The sequence below is a fragment of the Drosophila sulfurigaster genome, chromosome X (genome assembly GCF_023558435.1).
Source record: "Drosophila sulfurigaster albostrigata strain 15112-1811.04 chromosome X, ASM2355843v2, whole genome shotgun sequence".
NCBI classification, from domain to species: Eukaryota; Metazoa; Arthropoda; class Insecta; order Diptera; family Drosophilidae; genus Drosophila; species Drosophila sulfurigaster.
In genome coordinates, this window is record NC_084885.1 from 6,449,037 (window position 1) to 6,474,667 (window position 25,631).

The 25,631-nt window shown below is 39.3% G+C and overlaps 1 protein-coding gene across 1 annotated transcript in view; it reads right to left on the reverse strand.

The window, feature by feature from the left end:
• Positions 1-25,631, reverse strand: part of LOC133847168 (chaoptin) — a 169,786-nt gene that overhangs the window by 138,470 nt on the left and 5,685 nt on the right. Inside the window, exon 2 of the mRNA XM_062281994.1 lies at positions 4,436-4,488. The gene's annotated coding sequence lies outside the window, so the exon portion shown is untranslated. The remainder of the gene's footprint in view (positions 1-4,435; positions 4,489-25,631) is intronic.

A 25,631-nucleotide genomic window follows, 5' to 3' on the forward strand; every position in this document is an offset into this window, starting at 1 on the left:
TTTCATTCGCATTGGTTTACTGTCCTGGCTTTTCGAAATGTTCTCCACATATCCTTCTGCTTATTGATACGAAATTCGTTTGACTTATGCGCCACATACGAAATCAATTCGAATGAGTGTCCAATTCATCCAGCGACTACTCGACTGCTCAACTGCTCGACTGGCTCGACTCTTTGGCAGCCTTTTTATGACAGCACAGCACAAAAATCAAAGCGCCGTGGTGCACGTGGCGTATGAGTAATGCGGCATTGGCGAATTCAAAACACAAACGTCGCAACTCCATTTCAAGTGTTCAGTCGGTCTCTATTCGCTGTCGTCAAACAAGCACTCTCTCTTTCTCTCTCTGTTTTTCACTCTCTTTCTCTCTTTTGGTCAGTCTCATGTCCATGTCACTTTATGCATTCAATCAGCTAACAGCGCAGAAAGTTTTACTTTCCCCAGAGTTGGCATTACAAATGCGAGCGAAGCGAAAGCTTGAAGCTCGCAAAAATTTCATTAATTTTCATTTATACGATAATGGGAAATTCAATTTCCCATGCATAGCGTCTCTCACTCTCTCTCTCTCTTTCACTCTCTCCCGCTCTCTAAGAGAAAGGGGTAATGGAAATGACAATGGCTTGTGGAAATGCTAATGGCAATACGTACACACACACACACACACACACACACACACACACTGAGAGTGTCATTGCGGCGTCTGTGTCAGTTATCGTTTTTTGTTTTCGATTACTTAGCGATATCGCATGAACACTTCTCCCCTCTCCCCCTCGTCGTACAGACTCGAGTTACTCAAACACACTCACAAAACCACTCAACTATTCTAATAGTTATTCACAGTGTAGCAAAGTCAATAAAACCATTTGAGAAATGTTTGACAGCTTGGTAAGCATTTCACAATGCCAAATAGCTCCAAGGAATTGCCCCATAAAAGGGATCAGTCGAGTAGCAAAGTAATAATATATGTTGGATACAGACAAAGAGAGAGACAGAGAGAAACTGAAAGACCGCAGAATGTGAATGCGTTCAAAGCATTAAAGCTGCATTTCAATGCTCCAAATATAATGCACTAAATATAGTGAACATACTTATTTAACCAACTTTTACGGTTAGATTGTAAGGCAATTAGATGGGGATATATAGAAGAATTTTTGAAGCTTTTAACTGTTGTTTTAATTTAAGAAAGAAGGCAGGCCTTCAATAATATATTAAGTTTTTAGAAATATAACTAAGTTTTTTTTTTAGATTAGGATTTATTAAGTAATATAGTACCATAATAGTACATTATATGAAACTCTTTCAGGTCAAACCTCAGCCTAATATCTTGACGACGTTATAGAATATAACAAAAATGTAATTTTGAATAACATTTTGTGGTTCTGATTGAAAAATATATGTAGAAAATACTATCAGCATATTAAAGCATCTTTTATTCAATCTTTTTTTGAATTTCTATTTCAAACAAAGGTGAGGATGACAGAAAAATATTATACATATATAAGTGAAAGCATACTAAAGCAAATGTTTTAAAAGTGACAGTTAATATTTTATTGAATTTTTACAATAATATTGGCGCACCTATTACAGTAAAAGCAAATGACACTATCATTTGAATAACTAAAAAATCAGGAATTTTTAATATTTATTTTATTTGATTTCCTACACATCTCTTCAAAATAAATAAATGAATAATCAAAAGGTTAAGAATTTACTTTATTTTTTCCAGATAACTCTTTGAAATAAAACAAGAAGTTGGACCCTTTCAATACAAAATATATCGACCGTAATGGAATGTTTGTAAAGTAAGAACAACTTTTTCTTTACTAGGGAAAGTAAATTATTTGCTGAGAAAACTCTTTGCCTAAGCAAAGTAAATCATCTGCTAGTCTGAGTGCGTTTTTGGCCCCACTGTGCGAACAGTGTGCACTCATTCATATTTCTGGCAGCGCTTTTACATGCATGAATGGCATTGACAACGCAATGAAACACCTTTTTAATTTAATGTTTAGTTTTTATTATCGCAACGCGCATTGAATTTATTAGCTTCGCCGCTTCCTCGACTTTTATGCTCCTCCAGTGTCCTGCGTGCTGCGTTCTCCGTTCTCCGTTCTGGGTCCTGCTGCGAGCCACGTCGTCGAATCTGAAATCTCGACGGCCAAACAGCTTCAGACATTCGTTTTGCGCAATGAAATTATCTATCCGAGATATATACATACATACATACATATGTATATACAGACATACATATATAGTATATACTATATAAATTAGAGTGTGCGAAGGATAAAGCATTAGCTTTGGGCACGGATTGGATTGGAACAGATCGTCGTCTGATGATGGTCAGTAAATGCAGCCTCAAAGGGATGGGGATGGGGAGAGGGCGCCAACAGCGGCTGGTATCGAGTGAAACCATGAATTATTTATTTGTGTGGACATGAATTATTGTTATGAAGTTTATTGCAAACAAATTGCGTCCTGGGACTGTGGAAATCAATAGCAAATAAATAAAAGCGCAAACAGTTTTTGTGGCTTTCACTGAAACAACAACAGAAACGTGAAGCGCGCGATATGCCAGCCAAGATACGGGGCCAGCACATGGTCAGAAAAGAGCCCGCGAGGGTCCGAAAAGAGCGAGCGAGCGAGAGAGAGAGAGAGTGAGAAGGGAGGATGAAGGGATGCGAGAGGCATAGGGGTCGCGAGATTCGCTGAGTTATATTCGCATGTTCCAGCCAAAGCTGGCAGACAACAAAGCGTAGAGTGCGCTCCCTCTCCCTCTCCATCCCTCTCTCTCTCTCTATCTCTCTTGCTGTGTGTGTAAAGCCATCAACAACATGCACAGGATATGGGGTAACGCTGCGGGCGATTCATGAAATTTAATGAAGCAGGCAAGCTGAATGGTTTGACTGAAAGCTGCGATGCGGAGGAGAGCAGAGCAGAACCGAGGAATGGAGTGGGAGCATGGCTTCTGGCTGGAATGGCTCCTCGATTGGGTTTGCTGACTGAGATCTGCATGGTTGGCTGGTGGCTCGGCAAAAACAGTTGAAGCGGCAGTTGTTGTGGCAGTGGCAGTGGCAATGCCAGTTAGCTGTGTGTGTGTGTGTGTGTGTGTGTGTGTGTGTGTGTGTGTGTGTGTGTGTGTGTGTGTGGCTGTCTGTGGCATTGCCCAAAACGGATGTGGGTTATGTATTTGAAGTTGCTTTTTAATTAAAATAAATATTTAATTGAAATTATAATTAGGAATTAGTTGCGGGCAATAAGTCAAAAGCACAGAGAAGACGACTCCTCACTCACACACACCAATACACATACACATACTCATACATAAAATAACATACATATGTTGACATGTGTTGTCCAGTCAGCCGTGTGTGTCTTCTTGTTGCCTGCGATTATAAAAGATAAACCTGGTGAGGCAAAGCAACGCAACACAACACAACACAACGCATCGCTGAACAGCCGCCCATAAGTGGGTGCGGCTGCTGTTCGATTTCAATAACATTTAGTGGCAATTCCTTTGCTTGCCGCACTTAACGACAGGCGACTAATGTGGCTGGCTATTAAAGCAAGCAACTCCACTTTTGATTATATAACAAGTAAGAAAGCTGCAGTCGAGTTTGCTCGACTGTGAATTACCCGCATGTTCAATAAAAATAAAACAGCGCGAAAGTACTAAAATATACGGATGGCTATAATTGGTGAATCAATACAATACACTAAAAAACATACTGAAGTCTAGGTTTGGTATATCAATATACCGTAATATTTTAAAAACCCATAGAGTACAAAGTATGTTATATGTTTACATTTATAATATACCAAATCGATATACTAAAATAAAAATATACTAAAGTCTATATTTTGTATATAAATATAGTGTACAAAAGAGTGCAAAGTATGCAATATTTTTACATTTAAAATATACCAAAAAAAAAATATTTTGAAAAATACCGAAACAAACCAAAGGCTATGCTTGGTATATAAATATACTAATACATTTAAAACATACCATAAAGTACAAGAAATGCCAAATTTACAAGAATTTTAAAGAGTGTAGTCATGATTTAATGTACCAAATAATATAATACCCTTTTACCGAGTGGGTAGCGGGTATAAAAACACGCATTCAAATTTACATTCACATTTATACGCACATCAAATGCCGAATAAAAAGAAATGCTGGCGCATTAAATAAATGAATAAAGACTTCGCTCTCTTTCTCGATTACCATAAATTCGCATAAATATTTTTGCAACTTAAATTCGATGCGAGCTCATTTTGTATTTGGAAATTCGCGTTTTTCTTGAATTTCGTTCGCAACAATTTCACAATAAAACGCATAGCATACTTATTGGGGAGGGAATCTGTTGTATTCCTTCATTTAATTGCATTTGCTATCGACACGGTGTTTTAATAATTGTTGCAAATTGTTCGCACTTACCTCGAAGCGACGTCGTCGTCGTCGTTAAGAAACGCAACTCAGAGCGAGCTTAGCTGCAAGGAGAAGAAATGCATTTAAATCAATTATAGAATTCATTTTCATTCAGTTGTTTATTCTAAGATGAATGTGAATTGTGTACAACAATAGTGAGTGCGAGAGTGAGAAAATGCGGGGCGAGGCGAGGCGAGGCAAGGTGGAAAGCAAAGGTGGAAAATGCTAAGTGGCTTTGCCGTCGAGCTGCTCGTATTGCATGTAAAGCACAAGGATAACGAGACAGGATAACTCTGATGAATGCCACTGCAGCTCGCAATTCCTGAGTGAGTCTGGGTGTGGCTCACTGAGTGTTCTTGTGGGCGTGGCAATGGCAATGGCAAACTGCAAACTGCAAAAGCAATTGCAACTGCATTTTAATGTATTTTCATTGCAGCTGCTGAGGTGAAGCAGACGGCGAAAACGGAAAAAGGAAAAGACGAAGACGAAGACGAAGACGAAGACGAAGACGAAGAAAACAGCAACAACGCGAGGACAACGGCAAAGTCTGTGCAACGTCTGCGGCTCATGGGAAAATCGAAAGTGGGCGGCGGCTGGAGCGGGGGAAGCATCCAATCATGGGCGTGGCAGCTCAGCTTCGACGTAAGAATTCCATTTTGGCAATGGCACAAAATAACACGAAGAAATCGCGCAATGAATTTCGAACAAATTTCACGAGGACTGAGGACAGAGTTTGATCGGCAAGTCGATGGCTCGATGGCAATTGCAAATGAGTTTCGTGGGGCGCGGAGTGTGCAGGGGGAGGAAGCGGAACAGCAAGACAGAGTCTGGCTCTTGGGAAATGCGATTAATGGGTTTTTCTTTTTTTTGTGCGCACATTCGACATTGCAGATTATTGCATTCATTAATGCGCGACATACGCAGCGGAGTATTAACCACAATAATTACACGATGATTATACAAACTTAAAACTAATTGTAATTGCATTTACTATTATTGCTTTATATAGTTGTATTCTTTTGAACTCATCTTCTGTGAATCTAGAAATATTTTTATTGCCACTGTCTGCTTATCTAAGGTAATTTTAAAGTTTTCGCTTTTAGTCGCATAAAAACTACAATTAAATTGCATAAATTTCATAGTTTGCGTTCATACATATTTTTCTCAATCATTAGAAAAATCTTATTTGACTTTGATGGATAATTAGTTAAATTTGAAATGAACGTATGCGCAATTGTCTGACAAAATATTCTTCCATAAATTCGTAGTTGTACAAAACAAGTATTTAATACACAAATTTTGGAAGATAAATTGTTAAAGGATATATATAAATAAATTGACATTTTATATTTTCATTTTAGCATCTTAAACTTCATATAAAATATTGTTATTGTTTCATAATTAATAGGCAATTACATACAATTTTAATAGCTAATAATTTTCAAAAGCATAAATTTATGTGTATGCGAACTTTCTTTAAAAATAAATCACTAAAAAATGTATTATTTTCTTAAAGAGAACGATATTTATTATTATTTAAATTTTATATGTAAAGCTTAATTGTTTTTTAGCATTACCCAAAAGCAAAGCTATAGCCAAAATTTCGTACATCAGAAATAAGGTCTTTGACATCTTATAAACTTGTTTATTCACTCGTCAATGGTGCTTTTATTTATTTATTTTTTGTTTTGTTTGTTGGGGTTGAGTAAATCAGATAGTTGCATTAAATGCAACCAGCACATCCTGCTGCTATTATTGTCCTTGCCAATCGGATACTCGTGGGAGCAGCAGCAACGGAGCAACAGACCAACAGAAACAAGAAGCTGCCGACAGAAGACAGGCAACAGAAGACAGGAGATGCAAGATAGAAGATGGACGGAAGGGGACAGAGACAGGATACAGGAGACACGAGACACGAGACAGGAAATGAAAGACAGACGCGGCCGTGAGCTTAGATAAATCGTTGGTAAATTTTATTTAATCTAATAAAAAATTGATGGCTTTGGAGTGCGGCACATATTGAGGCTGCCGGCTGCTGGTTGGCAAATAAATACCAACAGGCAGCTCCTGGTATGTCCTTGCATGTCCTAGCATGTCGTGACGTGTCCATGGCCCTGCAAAATGAATCTCAAGCCGAGCGAGTCGAAGTCTCAGAGTCTCAGTCTCAGTCTCCGTATCAGTATCAGTTTGAGTCTGAGTTTGAGCCTTCGTGTCAGTTGAACTCTAAGCTGATTCTGCCTAAGGCGAATGTGTGTGAAAGTATGTGAGTGTGTATGTGTGTGTGTGTGTGAGAGTGTGTGTGTATCGACGCGTATGTTGCTGCTGCCAATCCGTTGAAAAGCGCTTGCCAATAAATGATGAGGCATCTCGACCGTGGAGAGAACGAGCAACAGCAACAGCAGCGATGTTGCAAGCTGCAGGGACAATCGATTGTGGCGGAAGGAGGTGAAGAGGCACGCAAGCTGTTGGAGGAATCGTTACAAGGCAGCAGCAACAGCAACAGCAACAGCATCGGTAGCGCATTAGCTCGTTTTTTATGCAGCTGTGAGCTTAATGAAATGAGTTTGTCGAACTTATTGCTCAGTGAGGCATGCAACATGCCAGTCGCAGCATGTGTGATACACAGCGAGCGACAGAGAGACAGAAAGAGAGAGTGAGAGGCAAGGGAGAAACGAGGAGCAAGGGCAACGCGTATATGAAGTGTAAGCTTAAACAGCCAGCTATACTATATGAGAGAGTTGATGGCAATTTATCAGCGAATAAGAGACAGAGAACGCCAAAGAAACAGCGGGTGAGAAAGAGAGACAGAGAGAGAGAGACTTGGAATATTTGAAAATTTGCGATGGCAGCGAAATTGAATTTTCAACGTCGGGCATAAATTTAAAGTCGCGACAGTCATTTTGCATTTGAGGCAAACTTTCCTCTTCTTAATGCTGTGGTTTAGTTGACGAACGCATTTGCGAGGATAACATCAGATCTCAAAACTGTGGCAAAATAGTTTTACGAGCACTGAACAATTAAGTCTGCCGCGGGCCATTGCCAAGTCAATCAGCCAATCAAGCATGGCCTCAGCTCCAAGCTCTCTAAGTGCTCGCAAAAAGGGGTCGAGGAACAGGGCTAGGGCCAGGAAACTTGAATGCCATTGTTACATGCGTCCAGGAGCAAAAGTTTTGCCTCGCCCGCGTTTTGTTATCTGGCAAAATTCGCAGAAACTTCGACAATTGGAGCACAGAGAAAGAAAGAGATATAGCTAACATGGGCAACCCCTTTGGGCGAATGTAAACAGTTTCAAATTACAACAACTCGAGAACTTTTGCTTCTACTATTAACAAATTGGCACGCTGTGTCCAAAAACTCGAACTTTCGACTTGGCTTTAAGCAGCGAGCATTGTTCGCGCCCGACTGCTTAAAATGTTAGCCAAGGAAATATTTATTTATGAGTAAACTTCGCTGATCCCCGAGTGAACTTCTCATCCCATCCGCCTGGCATATGTACGTTAATGTTTTTATTAGCGCGGGTTGCTCAAGTTGAAACCGAAGCTGAAACTGAAACTGAAACGGAGACTAAAGTTGAAGTCGTCGTGAAGCGGCAGTCGAAGTTTATGCGCCGTTTTATGCGAGTTCATCTCCTGCCCCACAATGATGATGACTGCTTTTGCCGATAATGATAAAGCGGGAATGGCGCACACACACATATGTGGAAAGCAGGGCGTGGCCGGAGCTTAAGCAGTTTGCCTGATTGCCTCTTGCCTCGTTTCCCAACCTCAGATATTGACTTAAAAAAAAAAAAAAGACGCAAAACCAGGAGGCATATATCTATTTATATATGTGTGTGTGAGTGTGTATGTATGAGGTCGTCGTTTTTTTAATGCGACTGCTTTGGCTGGTAGGCTGAGGCTCAGGCTGGCAGAGAAGGAGACGGTTGCCCGAATTGGGCAATCAAGCGAAATGTGCCAAGCGGTTTGGGGCCTTAACTGTCTCCAGCTGCTGCTGCTGCTCTCTACACACAAATCAATGGCAAAGAACTCGGCAATGAGCATTGGAAATGACATCGCTGGAGTTGGAGTTGGAGCTGGAGCTGGAGATGGAGCAAGGAAGAGAGAGCAGCAAGAGCAATGGGAGCGATGCCCGTCAGATTTGAGCAGTCACTCAACATACGTGTGCTGGTCTTAGCCACCCAACTCCCATCTGCCCCACACTCTCACACACACACACACACACACACACTCGCACTGAGGCCACTTGAGCTACGCTAAAGAGGCACTCAGCCATGACAGAAGGCACAGTCAGTGCAACGAAAAAATAACAAAAAAAAATCAGAAAATATGGTAGTGTTTGGGGACTGGAGTCAGCACACTCAGCAAAGCAGAGAGAGAGAGAAAGAGAGAGAGAGAAAGAGGGAGAAAGGGAGAAGCGAATGTAAGTGCCACAATCGGGGGCAAGCGAAATCGCTCAACAAAAACGCCCTGGCACTAGAGAAATGCTTAACTGCCAAAGCGGCGCGTCGTCGATCGAAGCCAAAAACCCAAAATGCAATGATGAAATTTTCAAAACCCAGGCTGCCATTTGCCAGCCACACACAAACACACATGCACACACTCTAAAATACACTCTTTACAGAGGGAAAACTGCAGCTGTTGGCAGCACAGTTGGTTGCATCAGTTTCTCTGTCTGTCTATTTTTTTTTTTTTATATATTTTCATTCTACATTTATAACTTTTTTTATTTCTATAAATTTTCAAATGTTTTTATGCCCCACGAAGCGTGCATGTGTGTGTGTGTGTGTGAGTTTGTGTTGTTGGGTCAGTTGTGGCGACAAATGAAATTTTTGTGAATGAACTAAGCAACAACAAGAACAACAACGAGATCAAAATGGAATTTAAATCCATGTGGAGCAATGAAAGTGAGATGCCAACAATTTACTATATAAATGCGCTTTGTGTTAATGCATTAAACGTTCTGGCATTCAGCTTAATAAGCGATGCAATTAATCGATTTTATACATCCAGCAGCATTTAATGTGCTTCCAGCAATAAACTGCACAAAATCCGCGGCTATCGAAAAGTATTTATATTTAAGCAAGTGTTAAACTGTGTATTTAATTTTGCATTTAATTATTTACTTGGTTAGATTTCAGGTAATTGTTGGTAATTGTACACGATAAATATTTTAACTTATTTTACAATCTCTCACAATCTTTTACTCTTTACTATCGAGATCCCGATTTCTTTCTAACGATAATTTCTGATGTTATGTGTACTGTACTAAAAATTGTCAAAATATCGATGATATCGATGACACGATAGATCGTTAGTATATGACGAAGCCGTCAAAGGGAAGTGGCTTAAAGCCGCGAAAGTGAACTGAGGTGCTTAAAGCACTAAGATGTAACATTTAATCGATAAATCTTTTCTGTAAATAATTGTAATTTAAAAATAAACTAAAATAAAGACTCTGGGAATATAACCTAGTGAAATTGATTACCTAATTTAAGTGTTGATTAATGTGAAACGGTGTTGTGTGGTGTATAAATATGAATGTTAGTAGGCGATGAATATTCAAAGTAATTTTATGTTTATTATTTTACAATATTCTACATTTAGTCTAGATGTTCGTATAGAGTCGCTTTACTATCGAATTCACGATTTCTTCTTTTCCATACTTTTTGATTTTATGTGCTGTGTAGTACAAACTGATTATTTAACTTAAGTGCTGAGTAATGCGTAACGGTTAGTTAATTTAAGTGCTGTGTAGCGTTTAACTATGAATGAAAAATAAATGAAGCAACTTTACATATTAGTTGTAAATATATGAGCAATATTGATAACAAATGCATTTTGTTCATTCATTTTGTAATATCGATAAATGATTACACACACAATTTTTACTTTACAACTTCTATTATAATTAAATTACACTGCTGTCGAGAAATTAATCTGGTCAGCAAATTGTAGTAATCTATAAATAATCGATTGTTTGTTGGGAGCGAAAAAAAAGCGTAGCATACTTTTGCGGGTCATGCAAACAAGTGCAAATGCTGGCCATGCTTCTCACATTGTTTTACAAGCAGACATTTACACCCCATCAACGACAGAATCGTGATGGTGTAGCACTTGAAAATGCATTTGAAGCTTATTGCGAATGCAGCTGAAACTCAACTAAAAAGTTGATTGTTTCGGCATTTGCATAAAATGCAAAGCCAGCGGCATCAGCTTGCCACATGCCGCATGCCGCACGCATACCGCATGCAGCAGCATTCTTAATCAGCCAGCTGTCCAGTCAGACACTCAGTCTGTCAGTCAGTCAGTCAGACAGTTCAACAGTTAGTCAGTCAGTCAGTGAGTCGATTGGCATGCTTGTTGATCTATTGGCAGTCGCGTTGGTTTTTGGTCATGCCAATGTCTATATCGAATGCTTTGCCACATGCTTTACACGATGCCGACACACACTCACACTCGCACTCACATCGATGGAGACCACACCCACGCACCAACACACGCACACACTCTACACACACGCACACACACAAATCAATCGGTTAGACACAACACAATCAGTGTCTGAAAATCAATGCGAGCGAAAAAAAAGAATGAACCGAATATTTTTTTGCTCTTCGGTTTCATTTTTTTTTTTGTTTTTTTTTGTTGGTACGATTCGCAAACGTTCGCAATGAAAGGGAAGGCTAAGGGAGGGGGCAGAGTGGAAGTGGAAACTTTTGGGGGCAACCAGCAAGTGTGCGTTGTTGTTGTTGGTGTTGCCACGCCCACTGATGTGGCAAGCACGTCAACGATGGCGGGCAAAAAGTCAAATGGATTGAATACATATTGAGTTTATGATGTTGTCGCTGGCAATTTTCGTTGGCTTTAAGCGGTTTGCGCGTTCGCCTGTCGCTTTTGTGCTACGTTGCGTATACGCAATGTGGCCATGTCCCTTCTCCTCATCTCTCTGTGTGTGTGTATGTGTGTGTGTGTGTGTGTGCGTATTTGTCGATTATATGCTTCACAGAGCTGCCAACACACACACACATACAGCGCAGCAGCCGCGTTTTGTTTGCCGCCTGCCTCAACTTGCGCTTGTTGTAGTTGTTGCTGCCACTTCTTCTTGCCACTGCCGCTCCCTCTCTGTTGTTGTTGTTGTTTCTGTTGCTGTTGTTATGTGCGTGTGCTTATGGACTCAGGCAGTAAATTGAATTTTGCCCACAACAACGACATTAGCCATATCGCCGGCTCTGAAGCCTGTGGCAAGCGAGGGTTTTGTGTATTGGACTCGCATCACTTCATCTCCCTCGCCACTCCTCCTCTCTACCTCCCCTCTACCCCTTCGCCCTTGACCACGCCTCGATTTCGGGTTGAGGAAGGATTCTGGGTGCTGCCGTTAGTTGCCATTTCAGGCTCTGATTTTCCTTCCTTGTTTTTTTCTGTTGCTCACCAAAAAGTTTCGCACTTTTTTGCGTGCTTCACTCTTTGCTCTTCACTTTCCACTCGCACATTTGACATCATTTCATATGCCAACGCGCTCTCATCACATTAGCATATGTATGAGATCGTCTCGAATTTTGGGGCGCAGTACTTAAATCGAAATGGACACACTTAATTTCAGCTGCGTTGAGGCAAAGCATTTAAAATACTAACAGAGAAAGGGAAGGAGAGATGGAGAAAGAAAGAGTAAGTGACAGACAGAGAGGGAGATCTTTATATCAATTCTAGATGAAACACTTTGCACTAATGTTTATTTTATTATTTATATAATTGACTTGAAAAATACAGCATAAATTCAAATTACATGGATAAATATCGAAAAATGAACTGCTATTTGTAATACTCTTAGAGTTGTCGCTTTGCAGCCTTTGAAATTTGATTCAGTTGTTAATAGTGAACAGGAGAACTTGCCTGTGAATAGTCATTACTTTTTTTTATCTCTCGCTTTCTCTCACCACCTTTTTCTCTGCCCTAAATCTCTCTCTCGTGTTTTTTAAGCCACTCTCTCACATTAGCTTGGGTTGTGTTTGTCCCGTATTTGTCAAACAATCTTGCAACTTTTCGGCCAAGTACTTTGCGCTTTTCACTTTTCAACATCTTTTCCGTTATTGGAGCTGCTGTCGACGTCGCTGCCGTCGCCGTCGCCATCGCTGACGTTGATTTTGACGTCAACGTTTAGGTAATTTGAGTCAAACTTTATGCGAAAGTTGCAAATTTTGCGCCACAATTTGTGCAAAACTTTTCTCTCTCTCTCTCTCTCTCGCTCTTTGTATTTATTGCATAAAAGAATTCAAAATCGATGTGCGATATAGAGGGTGGTAAGGAGGGATTGAAGACATGTGGCTGCAGCTAGAAAAATCAATTTGCAATAGTCAAAATGTTGCCAAGTGGCGAGTGGCGAACGGCACATTTAAAACTATCTTCAATGACAATTATGTCAACATCAACGTCAGCGTCAACGTCAGCGCCAACGTCAGCGCCAACGTCAACTTTAACGCCAATGTGCCACGCCCAGGGTCCAACGCCCACTTAACGCTCATTTGCATTTGCGCTGCAACAACTCTAACGTCGTTTCCTCTTCCTCTTTTGTTGTCACTTTTCTTTCCCGTCCGCGCTGACTTTAATATGAGCATTTTGTTGTCGTTGGTGTTTGGACCAAGTTTTGTTAGCGCATTTCACAGTCCATTGCTGATTGCTGGCGATGTGCATACCCTAGAAAAAAAAGTCGCTTGTTCGACGGTCCGTATACGTAATTTGTGGGCAAATATGGGAGTGAGCTTTAAAAGTGCTTAAAGTGCTTTAGTTATGAAATTGTGTTATTTAGATATTCATTTCAATGACTAACACAAAAGAAATAAATTTAAAGGGTATTTCATATTAAAGCAAAGAGCTCAGCTTTGAAAATCGTTTCTATTTTTGGGGCCAGCTACTTAAACTTGTGTTGAAAGTTGAAAACAGTTTTGTTTTGTTTTGTTTTGTTTTTGCCTAATGATTGCAGCTTGAATCCATTAAGCGTTTCAACATAAGAAAAACCTCACTGATATTTTAGGCGACAGGTCATGACAGGCACACACACACACACACACACACACACACACACACACACACACACACACACACACGCTCACACACACAATATCAAAGCGTTTGAATCACATTTAAAGAGTTCATTTTGCATGCGCAACGCGTTTCGAAATGCGACTGAAAACGCGTTCAGTTTTTGGTTTTTGGTTTTTCCACACAATCACACACACACACATACACACACACACTCATATACTAATACATGCAAATATGTTTGGGTGTCTTCGGGGCGTCGTCTGTTGAATTACGCGCTTTAAAAACAATTTTGTCGATTTTTTAATATTTTATTGCGCATATCAAATTCGCATTCAAGCGGAAATCCCTAAGCGCAGACAAAACGCCTCACACACATGAGAGGGTGTGGGTGTGGGTGTGTGCAGACAGACAGATGGATGCACGTGCTGCTGTCAGTCGGTTGTTGGTTCCGGGATTTTAGCTCTCATGTCGCCGGCGATGTTTATGAATACATTTCACAGCTGGCAGCTGCTAAGCATGGCGAGCTGCTTTCGGCATGCGGCATGCGGCATGCGGCATGTGTAGTGTAGCATGCCCCACCTTGAGATGTCGAAGCAGCGTTCAACGTACAGCGTTCAGCGTTCAACGTACAACACTCGGCCTCGGGCCATACACAGAGAAATCAGCACGCAAAGTTATATTTTATTGATTCTAAACTGACTGTGATATATGCATATACACTCCACTGAGGATGAGAAGGGAGTTGAGAGTTTTGGGTGCTACGCTTTGCATTGCGGCTGCCTCTGAGTCTTCAGCCAGCGCTGCGCTGCTCTGCGCTGCTCTGCGCTTCACTGCCCCGAATACCATCATGATGCTGATGTTTAAGTGCGCACGTGACGCTGGAAAATATTGTGCGGCGGCCATGGTAAAAACCAACAAGCGAGCGTCATCTATTGGACAGCAGACAGCACTCGCCAAGCAAACCAGCTTCAACTCTGCTGATGGCTGCCAAGCACCACCACAGAGAGAGGAGACTCTGTCTGTCAGAGTGCAGAGTGGAGGTTCAGCATTGACGCCAACGGCAGCAGCTACGTCGAAGTGGAGCAATCAGTTCCTCGTTTTTATTTTTATTTTCATTTTCATTTTTCTTATCCTTTTTTTGCGTTTGCGTTTTTGTTTTTGTTTTTTTTTATTGAGCAGCACATAGAGCACTTTTCGTTTCGTTCTCTTTTTTAGGTCTCGATGCCTTAATACGTTGTTGATGCGTTAGCATATTTATGCTGAACCACATTCCAGCTCTGACGTGCTCTATAACTGCTTGCAAGATATCTAACTTTATAGATTTATTGAACTTTTCAACAGCTGAAAAGGATCACCGTATGAAATTATGCCTAAAGATAAATAATAATTTTGTTGAATTAATGTTCTATTTATATAATAAACATTATGTCTTAATAAATTCTAATATTTTGTATCGTAATATAAATATTTGTAATTTAAAATTTATTCTTGCAAGAAATCGTATAATATTCTATATTACATTGACACAATTTTAGTGTGCAATATTAGACATTTGTTTTATTATATTTAAATAAATGCATTTTTAGCTTAGGAATTTCATTTAATCTCTATTTTGAGCTCATATATAGATATAGTTTTCTCATCGATCAAATTCTAATTCAAATTTGAAATTTTCATAATTGTTTATATATAATATCACGATAGATATATTTATCGATATTTGTTATGCCATCATTGCCATCTTTGGAGCAAAGCATAAAAATTACTGTTGAAATGCAGGCAATTGAATAGAAGCTGAGCTCTAAGCTGCAAGCTAAAAATTCAAAGCTCTAAGCTAGCTGTGGAATGGAGTTTGTCTGTTGTTGTTGTTTCTCTGTGGTGGTCGTGACTAAAGAGCAGTGCACGAGCAGAGGGAGGAGTGGGGAGCGCTCGACGATTGACAGTTTAATAGTTTTCGTAGTCAATATTATGCTATTTCGTGCTGCAGCCACATGAATGGGCTCGGCACATTTTGCGGCTGTGCTGCTTTAGTGGGTTAAAGGGTGCGTGGCAATGAAGGGTGTGTGTGTGTGATGGGCCTGAAATTCAGTCGCTGCTGCTGCCGCTGCCATTAGCAGACAGAGACCGTGTGTGGCTCATTTGGTTCTTTGAAATTTGATTGCACATGCGATTGGCAAGCTTATGGGCCCTAACATACGTGGCACATGCCACACGTGGCAAGCACACACACACACACACACGCACACACTCTGACACACATAGTTATAGTGTTGCAGCATTTGCATATGGTGTATAAATTTTGGTGCATTAATGCCATTATCCCAGTTTACCACATTACGCATACGCTGCGTATGCGCGATATTACTTTGAGCCAATCTCACAACCTGTTTAGGCATCGGCTTAAAAGCTTTTCTGTGAGCAATGCATGCACATTAGTTACGTCCAGCATTAAGCAGGCAAGCACCAGGGCTCTTAGTCTGCAAAACTGTTCTCGCATTTATGTATTTCAACTTGCATCCAACACAAATTTGGCATTTAATTAAACACAAAAGATTTCAATTGAATGTTTGATCCTTTTGAAAATATATACTTAATTTGCTGATGTCTGTAAAATTAATGCTAGACTCATTTACACAATCGTATCGATTACAATAAGAATGACTTTTGTGATTTACAATTTATGCTCACTTGAGATACAATTTGTACATTTATTTTCAAATATGGCTTAGCTTAGGGCATCTGTTTCGTGCTGGTTTATTTTCAGCTCATCTTGTATAGTTCTTAATAAACATATCTGCAGACAAGTAAGCAGTCTATGCACGATATTCCTTCGTGCCGATTTGAGCTTAAGTACTCCTTTTACACCCGATTAAAAGGCTATTGTGAGTTTGTATCTTTAGCAAATGCATGTAAGTGGCAGCAGGAAACATCTTCAACACCATAAAGTATACTTATCGATATACCATATATAGCTTTTGGTATATTTAAGTATTTTTCGGTATATTGATTTGGTATATTGCATGTAAAACTCCACAAGAAAATGTGTAGCGGGTATCTCCCAGTTGAGCACGCTCGAGTATAGTTAAATCTTCATAATCGTGAGTGTTGCTTCATAGCTGTATTTTAACATTGTTAATCCATGTAATAGGCAGAAACACGCATCTCTAGCACCATATCTAGTATTAACCGAATATAGATTTCGGTATATTTCAATATATTTTTTAGAATATCAATTTGGTATATTGCACTAAATGTATCGCATGGTAATCGGTAGTAGGTATCACATAGTCGAGCACACTTGACTGTAGCTTTCATACTTGTTATTCTTGTTGTTCCATTAAACAACTAGAAGAACATGATGTGTTTGCCTGATTTCTCTAATCCCTGATTATCCTAGTGTATATTTGCGATGCTCCTTGATTTCACTCTCTCGTCTGGAAGACGAAGAGGAAGAGGAAGAAGAGAGAGAGGAGGAGGGAGTGTGGGTCCAACTATGAGCTATTATCTACTTATGCCGTTTGGCAAGCAATTTTCAGGAAACGAACAAAGTCACTCGCATGTTTTCCCCTTGCCCAGCTCCAACACTTTCCTCGTGTTGCTTTTTGGGGCTAAGCCCAAAAATAAAAATGCCAACTCGGTTGCTTTTTTTTTCCTCTTCATCGTTTTCTTTTTGTTTGTTGTTGTCTTGCCTTTGTCCAAGCCAAAACGACTTTGAATTACCATAAAAATATGCGAGTGTGCGTGTGTGTGTGTGTATGTAGTGTGTGTGTGTGTTAGAGTTTTGGGCAACGAATCGCAAAATGTTGGAATCGAGTTATGACAGCACAACAAGCAAAAGTTGCTGCTTCACTTCAACCAACAACCAACCCCTTGCTTCCTATCCTCCGCTCCCCTTCTTTTCCCCTTCCTTTTGTCACTCACATGTTGTGTTGGCACGTATGTGTGTGTGTGTATTTTGTTTGTGTGTGTGCATAAAATCAGATATCAAAAATTGTTTACAAATAATTTAATAGCCACAACGCACGCACGCCACGCATTCGAATGGCCCACGGCAAACACTCACACACACACACACATATGCACTCATAAATCGGCTTTGTTGACCAGCACACACACACACACTTCCACCAACATAGGGAGATCGCATCGCTTGTTTGTGTATCGCTGGCTTATGCCAACCGACGACCGACGACTGCGGTCAGAGGCAACAAAAGGACCCACTGACCAGTCGCCTCCTTCTCTCTCTCTCGCTGTCTCTCTCTTCCCTCCGCCTCTGTTAGTTGCTCATAAATAAAATGCTAGTCCGAGAACAGTTTAGTATGGCTTTTTGGTGGCTGGATGGTCAGAGCGGAGCACGGTGGGAGCGGGGGTGGGGCGGTAACAGGATGCGACTACACGACATTAGGCCGAATTAATGCGCGCAAGGACTTAAGTCTCAAATTTATTTCTATTCAACATACGAGACAAAACGACAAGCGAGCCGCAAAACAAGTAGATCCTCCCTCTTACCCTTACCCTCTCCTTTTCCTGTTCTTGTATGTGTGTGCCACAATTCGGCATGACAGTGGAAATCCGGCGATAAATGTTAGCAGCCAAATGTGCGTGCCTAAAGCGAGGCGAGTGGAGCACCCCAAAAAAGACAGAGTCCAGTTGTCCTCAGTATATGTGGTGTGGTGTATGTGTGTGTGTGTGTGGTCCAAGAAGGACCTGCGCACCCCACAAAAGCTCAGGCCTAAATGCTAACTAGAACAATTTAGGTGCCTGCTGCTTGTTTCCTCTGCCGCTCTGCCGTTGGCACTGCCGCCTCTTCACATTGTGCTCGGCGCTTTGTGTTAATTTGTGGACAAATTTGTGCGCCGCAACGGAAGTTGCCAAGGACTTGAAGAGGGAGGCAGGGAAACAGGGAAGAGGGGGGGGGAGGCAAACGCCTTGTTGCCATTGTCTACTCTAATCCAATGGATCAGCAATCGATAATGAAGTTGCCGAAAAACACACGCGCCGGCGTCATAAGTTAGCAATTCCCTCCCGACAGTTCACTTTCCGCCCCACAAAATGATTGGCGAGGGGAGGAACGGAAGTGCGGGGAGTGTGATTGCTGCGTGGCGTGTTCAAGTGTGCCGTCGATTTGTTTGCTGCAAATCCAGTTATCGATGAGCTTCGACAACGTTCACCACGATGCCGATGATGATGATGTTGTCAATGATGATGATGAAGTTGACGGGACTAGCTGGGCACAGTTTCAATTTATGTTAAGTGCCAAAGGGAGCAAGAGGAGTGGGAACCATACGCTACACGCTTGGCTAGCTACTACTGTATTGCCATTGCCATTGCCATTGCCATTGCCACCAATATCATCATTGTTGGCCAGTGACAATGCTCCCCAAAATGCGTTGCCCCAAAGCTGCGATGCGATGCGATGCGATGCGATACGGAGTATTAGCACATTTGGTGCATTGATTCATGCATTTGCTCACGGAAGTCAATGTGAAGATGTGGCGATGTGGCGATGCGGCAATGTCGTTGTGGAATTGGCTGATTGGAGGCCCACAGTTGCCCACAAAATTGCCTAATTTATTGTATGCTTAACCACAAAATCGAATAAGCCTAAGCAACTGAGCTGTGTGGCGCAGCGCAAGAGCTTTACAGGATTACCACGAGACCCCCTCAAAGCATATAATACAACGTCGCATCTTGAGTGGCAACATTGCCAGAAAGCGTAGCATATTCAATAAGCGTAGCTCATGAGAATGTCCTCAAATGAATTCTAGCATCGACTGCCTTCGTAGTTCGAATGAACTCATTGATTTTAATATAAATGAATATCAAATGAAACAAAATTATATTCAAAGTAATCATATAAATATATTCTTATATTTAACTCAATTGAAAATAATATTATGTGGTTTCCTCAATTGAAGTCCAGAAAAGAATGTTTGTGGCAAATAAAAAACCTTTATATGCATTAAAAAATTATATTCAAAGCAATCAAGTAAGAAATATATTAAATAAATTCTTATATTCAAATCAATTCCAAATTATATTAGAAATGTTAAATGAATATTAAATAAAATAAAATTGTAAGCAGTTAAAGTCAATTCAAGAAGAGAATTTAATATTTGATTGCAATATAAATAAATATTTAATAAACTATCATTCTATTTTAATTAATTAAAAATTGTATTAGCTTAAGAAAATGTGTTCAATTCTATAAGAGAATAATATAGAGATCGAAAATATGATTAATATAAGTTATAATAAAAAGAAATTTAATTTCAGTCAACGTTATCAAATAACTTTTTATTTCACTTTCTTTTTCTTGATTGATGAATTTAACATTTTGTAAACAAAAAAACTAATAAAAAAATATATACTTTTTATTATTATTGAAGGGAAAGCTCGAAAAGCTTAAATGATTGTATTGATGTAATTGGATGATTATCTAATTTAATAATGTTAAAATCAATCCAATTAAAAACGTACGTATTTTACATACTTTTTTTACTTGTATGTCCTAAATTAAAAACAAAAATGTACTCATGGTATAATTCGAAATTTCTTAAATAACTATATATATGTATATTCCATGACTTATTTATTAAGACAAATGAAATTATATTAAATAATATATATTCCACGAAGGAATTACAAAATCATATCATTTAATCTGTATGAATTGATGACAGAAAAAAACCACGTAAGCCAAAAATTAAAAAAGATTTTAGTAGCCACGAAATTATTCAAGCTGCTGGCTATCTCAGATATATAGTTTTAAATATTTGCTATGTTTGACTAGTGCAACATTAAAGAGCAGTTGCTATTGCAAACATTAAACTCGTCGAGTTCAAAAGGAAGGCCAGAAAAATTTGATTAACACGCCAAATAAAATGTAATTTGGCTACGAAAAAAAGGAGACAGCTATTCCTAGCCTTAGGAAAATGGTGGCAAAATGAATTTGCTAAACTTTGAAATAATATTTTGTATTTATTTGCAACTTGGAGAAAGCAGAGCCCAAGTCAGTCAACAAGGCAAGCAAAAGGGGGGACAAAGGGAGCGGATTAATGCAATAACAAGGCGAAATGCAATGAAAAGACGAGCAAATGAATGAATGAATGAAGAAGGCTCGACTGGAAGTGGAAGTGGAAGTAGAGGTGGATGTGGAGGTGGAGGTGGAGTGGCTTAACTTTCAATTCATTAGGCCGCAACAACGACGTGACAACTTGCGCCCGGGCCAAAAACAAAAGCTAAATACAATCAGCTGTAAACAAAAGCCAAAGTGACACATGAGACACGAGCAAAAGTGGACAGTGGAATGGAAAGGATAAAGATGCGGGAGTTGCAGTTGCAGTTGCCAAGCCACGCCCCAAAATGAAAAGCAAAGACAAATTAGTTGCAAGTTGCAGCAGCTTCTTTTCCAGTTGCAACTGCAAGTGCCTCACTGACTGTTGCCCGCTGCGAAAAGTTTTCTAGGCGCTGCCAAAGTTATCCGCACTTCGCTTGCTCTCTTGCTGTTGCTGTTGCTGTTGCTGTCTCTATCGCATTGTGGGCATTGTTTAAAGTTTGTGCAAATGTGAAATAGAATTGGATTGCGAGGCAGCAGGCAGCAGGCAAATCGGGAGCAAGGGTGAAAGCAACGACGACGCTGCCACAAGGCGACGCGCCGGACGCCACTTGGACAGCAAAGTTTCTTTGCCACGTTTTCCTCGGTTTCTCGTTCTTTTTTTGTTGTGTATTTTATGCTCGACTTTCCGCTGTTTCTTCTTTTCAATGTTTTGCTTTTGCTTTTTTTTGCTTTCGCTAACTGTTGTTATTGTTACTCTTTACTTTTATATTGTTATTGTTTGAAAAGCCACTTTGGCAACGCGCGAATTAGCCAAATAATAAATAAGTGCACGACAAAAGGCGGCAAACTATTCGAACAACAATGAAATTACTTGAGTTCTGGATGATTGTTGTTCTTGTTGCAGTTGCACTCGTAGTTGCACTCATCGTTGTTGCCCTGACACTTTTGCCTAATGCTTGGCAACTTCACGTTTTGCCACTTTTTATTCAATTCTTTTTTCTTGTTTTTTTCTTGTTTTTTTTTTTTTTTTTTTTTTGTTGCTCTTTTGCCACGCCTGTCAACAACGACAACGACAATGCCATCGAGCACAACCGCAAAACTTGTTGTTGCTGTTGTTGCATGAAGGACAAACTTTGCTTTCTATGCCCATGCATGTGTGTGCGTGTGTGTGTGTGTATGTGTCGTATGTGTTTGTAACTAGTTGATGATTCTCGAATTTCAGTTGAACTTTTTTCGTAGTGTTGTATCCTTGAATTTAAGCAGCTTATGTGGGGTAGTTTTGATATTATTATTATTATTATTATTATTATTATTATTATTATTATTATTATTATTATTATTATTATTATTATTATTATTATTATTATTATTATTATTATTATTATTATTATTATTATATTATTATTATTATTATTATTATTATTATTATTATTATTATTATTATTATTATTATTATTATTATTATTATTATTATTACTTAAATGTAGAGTATTCTTTTCAGTTATCTTGCTTTCTTTATATATTGAACACAACTAAGGACAACAATGAAGTCTGTGTTATGGATACGCTTTCCTTTGGCCACGAACTTCACGAGCTGACCAAATGGGAGTTCTAATTATTTGCTTGGCCCTCATCTCACGCTCTTTCTCCGGCTTCATTATAAACTCGCCTGTTTCGGGCAAGACTTTGATAAGAAGTTGCAGTGCAAAGTTTGACTCATAACAACAGCAAAAATAGCAATAGCACGAAGTGTAGTGCACACATTTCGAGCTGAATGCACTTCACAGCATAAACTGAACAACAATCTAGAGTGTGTGTGAGAGAGAGAAAAATCTGACTGATAAAACGAGACACTACTGTTACATAGAACATTAGAAGAGATCACAAAAGTTTCTCGCATTTCGGCATAAGCTTTAAGTTGCTTTTCCAAATGTGACAATAACAGTTAAAGCGCAACTTGAAGAAACATTTAAATGTTTATTATTGTCATACACTTAACGCCAGCAGATTAAAGTTTCCGCTCTCTCTCTCCCTCTCTGCAATGTCATCTACTAAATAAGTATCTCAATCTCTTTCATTAAATGACACAATTCACACTGATTTAAAGTTGTTTTCGAAGGAAAAGTTTTTAAAGGAGTAATCTAAATATTTAGATTATACATAAAATGTTAATATATTAAGCATAAATATTATATCAGTTGCATTTTGTTCTAATATAGTGCTAATAAAAAAACGTATTTTATTTAACAGAGAGTATTACAATAAAGTTATTGTATTAGAATTATTTCCAAAGTTTCAAAAGTTATTTAAATAATAAAATATAACAGTTGCATTTTTCCATGCACATAATAAAATGTACTACACTAACAATATAATTTACAATTGGCATTTAATTTAAATTTAACTTTTTATGATTAAATTGAGCTGTTTTACTAATTGAAATGATTTTTATTTATCTCTAGTAATATCGAATAATAGTATGGTTTCGGTTTCAAAGAAAGCTCCCAAACAAATCAAATCACATCAAAGCAGCAAAATGATAATCTAATTTATACACGAAATCTCTTTTCTATTACTTTGCCATAAGCTGGCGACTTTAACATTTCGAAAGTACAATGATTCTCGAGAACTTTAACAATAGCTTTACCTAATTTCAGTTAATTTAATGTGCTCAGCTTTTAGGGTTTTTGTTTCGCCCAACTTTTTTGCTTATGCGGGCTTATTCCCAGCAATTTGAGTTGAAAGTTTTTTGTGTGTGTGTCGCATAGCGGGATGAAAAAGATGAAAGGATCTTTCACTTAAGAGTTTACTCAATCCCTTGGTCAAAAACCCAGGGGCAATCATTGGCGACCACAAATCCATACATTTGCCAGTTACCCGTTGCAAGTTGCCAGTTACCAGTTGAGTTCAGTTGAGCTGAGCTGAAGTTGCAGTTGCAGTAAGAACATAATGTGTATGAAGTGCAGCTCTCGATATTGCGAATTTGATAGCATTTGCATGTGGCAGCTGAACGTCAAGGTTTCAATACTTTGCCGAGCACTGACCCCAAGTAGAGAGAACGAGAGAAAGAGAACGTAACGAGCAGAGGGTCGAGCAGAGGGTCGAGCAGAGGGGCGAGCAGAGCGGGAGTTTTTTTGCTTTGAACGCAATGCCAAAACGAATGCTAGCTAAATATACAAGCAGACAAACATTTGTATCATATCGTTGTCCTGCTGTGTGCATCCTGACCGCATTGAGTTCACTTTTCATATGAACACAACGATAAAAAGAAGTGAAAACAAGAGAAAGAGAGAGAATAGGAGTGTGGGGGAAGCATGCTTTAAACGTCTCTTTGCACAGGTAGCGGTTACTGTTTTGCGAAATGTTGCACGACGTATGATAAAAACTAAAAGCGGAAATACACAATGTCCTTAATGAATGTTTCATGAGCATCCTGTGCCAGCCAGCTGGCTAACCGCGCAGCTCGACAGAGACCGAAAGAGAGAGAGAGAGAGAGGAAGGAGAGAGACAGTCTGGCTGTCTGACTGTCTGACTGTCAAACTGTTTGCTAGTTCGACTTGGCTCGCAACGCGTTTAAACGCGCCACTTGGCTGCCAAGTGGGGCTTCAGTCATAGTCGTAGTCTCAGTTGGAGTTTGGCGATGGAGTCACCTAAGTGCAGCACTAACTTCATTTGTGCACGCAAAGCCGCAGTACCCAGACGTCGTGGCGAACGTGGCGTATGCGTAATGCCAGCCTCTGAAGGTTGCGTCAAAACAACACACACACACACAGACACACACAAAGCAGTACACTTCAAAGCACACACTAACACACACACATGGTGCCGACAATTTGTATGCACTGCACTGAAACTCTTTCTCTCTGCGTATATCTCTTCTCTGGCTTTCTAAGGGCAATTGCAACGTTGATGCGTTTTGTTGAGCGGAAGTCGAGTGCTTTGGTAATTTGTAGCGAATCCTTCCAGCCCTTTCAGCCTTCGTTTGAGCGCAAGTCTCAGCGTAGTTTTTGATTAGAGCTGGTGACTGCTGCAGCATTCGGCAATGCATTTTAAGTGCTACGCTCTGCCATCTACGTATATGTACATACATACATACATAAGTGGCAGGATATGCAGGAAACTAATAATTGAAACTGCGCAGGCAGCTGGTATCAATCTTTTGCTTCACTTCGCTTCACTTCTTCGACTCTATTCTAAGCTGACTCATTGGCAAATCGATTGAGCTTCTTTCAGGGACATCTTCCAATTCGAAGTTGATGTAATTTTTTAATTTTTAAATTGAATAAAAGCTAAGCATGCCAAACAACACATAAATGTGCATTAGTAATGCGTAAAAAACCATTCAACTCTTTGAGAATCTCATGTTGAACTGAACTCGTTTAGCGTATACGTAATAAGTATAAAATTTGTATTATTGTTGTAGAATTTTATATAATTTCTTGATTTTTTTGGTGTTTGCTTATTTAATTTTTTTATTTGTTGCTTAAGTTTTTTACTACATTTGAGAAACTATTATATAAGTTCTTTTCGATTTAAGTATTCGTAATATAATCAAAGGGCAATTTCTATTTATTTTGGGAATTTATTATTTTAATATCTTTATTTAGTTGATTTGTGTATATTATTTGTATAGATTTTTTATCTCACTCAAAACGATTTCAAAACTTTGAATTTCTTTGATAATTTTAGGGTATTCATATCCTGGAATTGCTTTGCTTCATTTAGGGTATTTCTTAGTCGAGCATTATACTCCTTTTGCTTTCAATTGTTATTGTGGTGTTCATGTTTTTTTGTGTGTTGTCTTATTTTCGTTTTCTTTTTGGTTGAATCTCTTTTTACTAATGCCGAGTACTTGCTACTTGTTTCTGGAAATTAAGCTTTGAAAAATGGCCAGCACACTTACAGGGAGACTCACACACACACACGCACAATGGGTATGGCATACATGTATGCATGTATGTGTGTGTGTGTGTATACCTAAGTATTTAGAAAATTACTTTCATTCGTGCTACGTTTTGCTCGTTATTCTGAATGCTCCTCTCTGGCAACTGGTTGCTTGCCTTGCCTTGTCCTCTACTCTGCTTCGCTCTCTTTCCCTCTCTCTTTC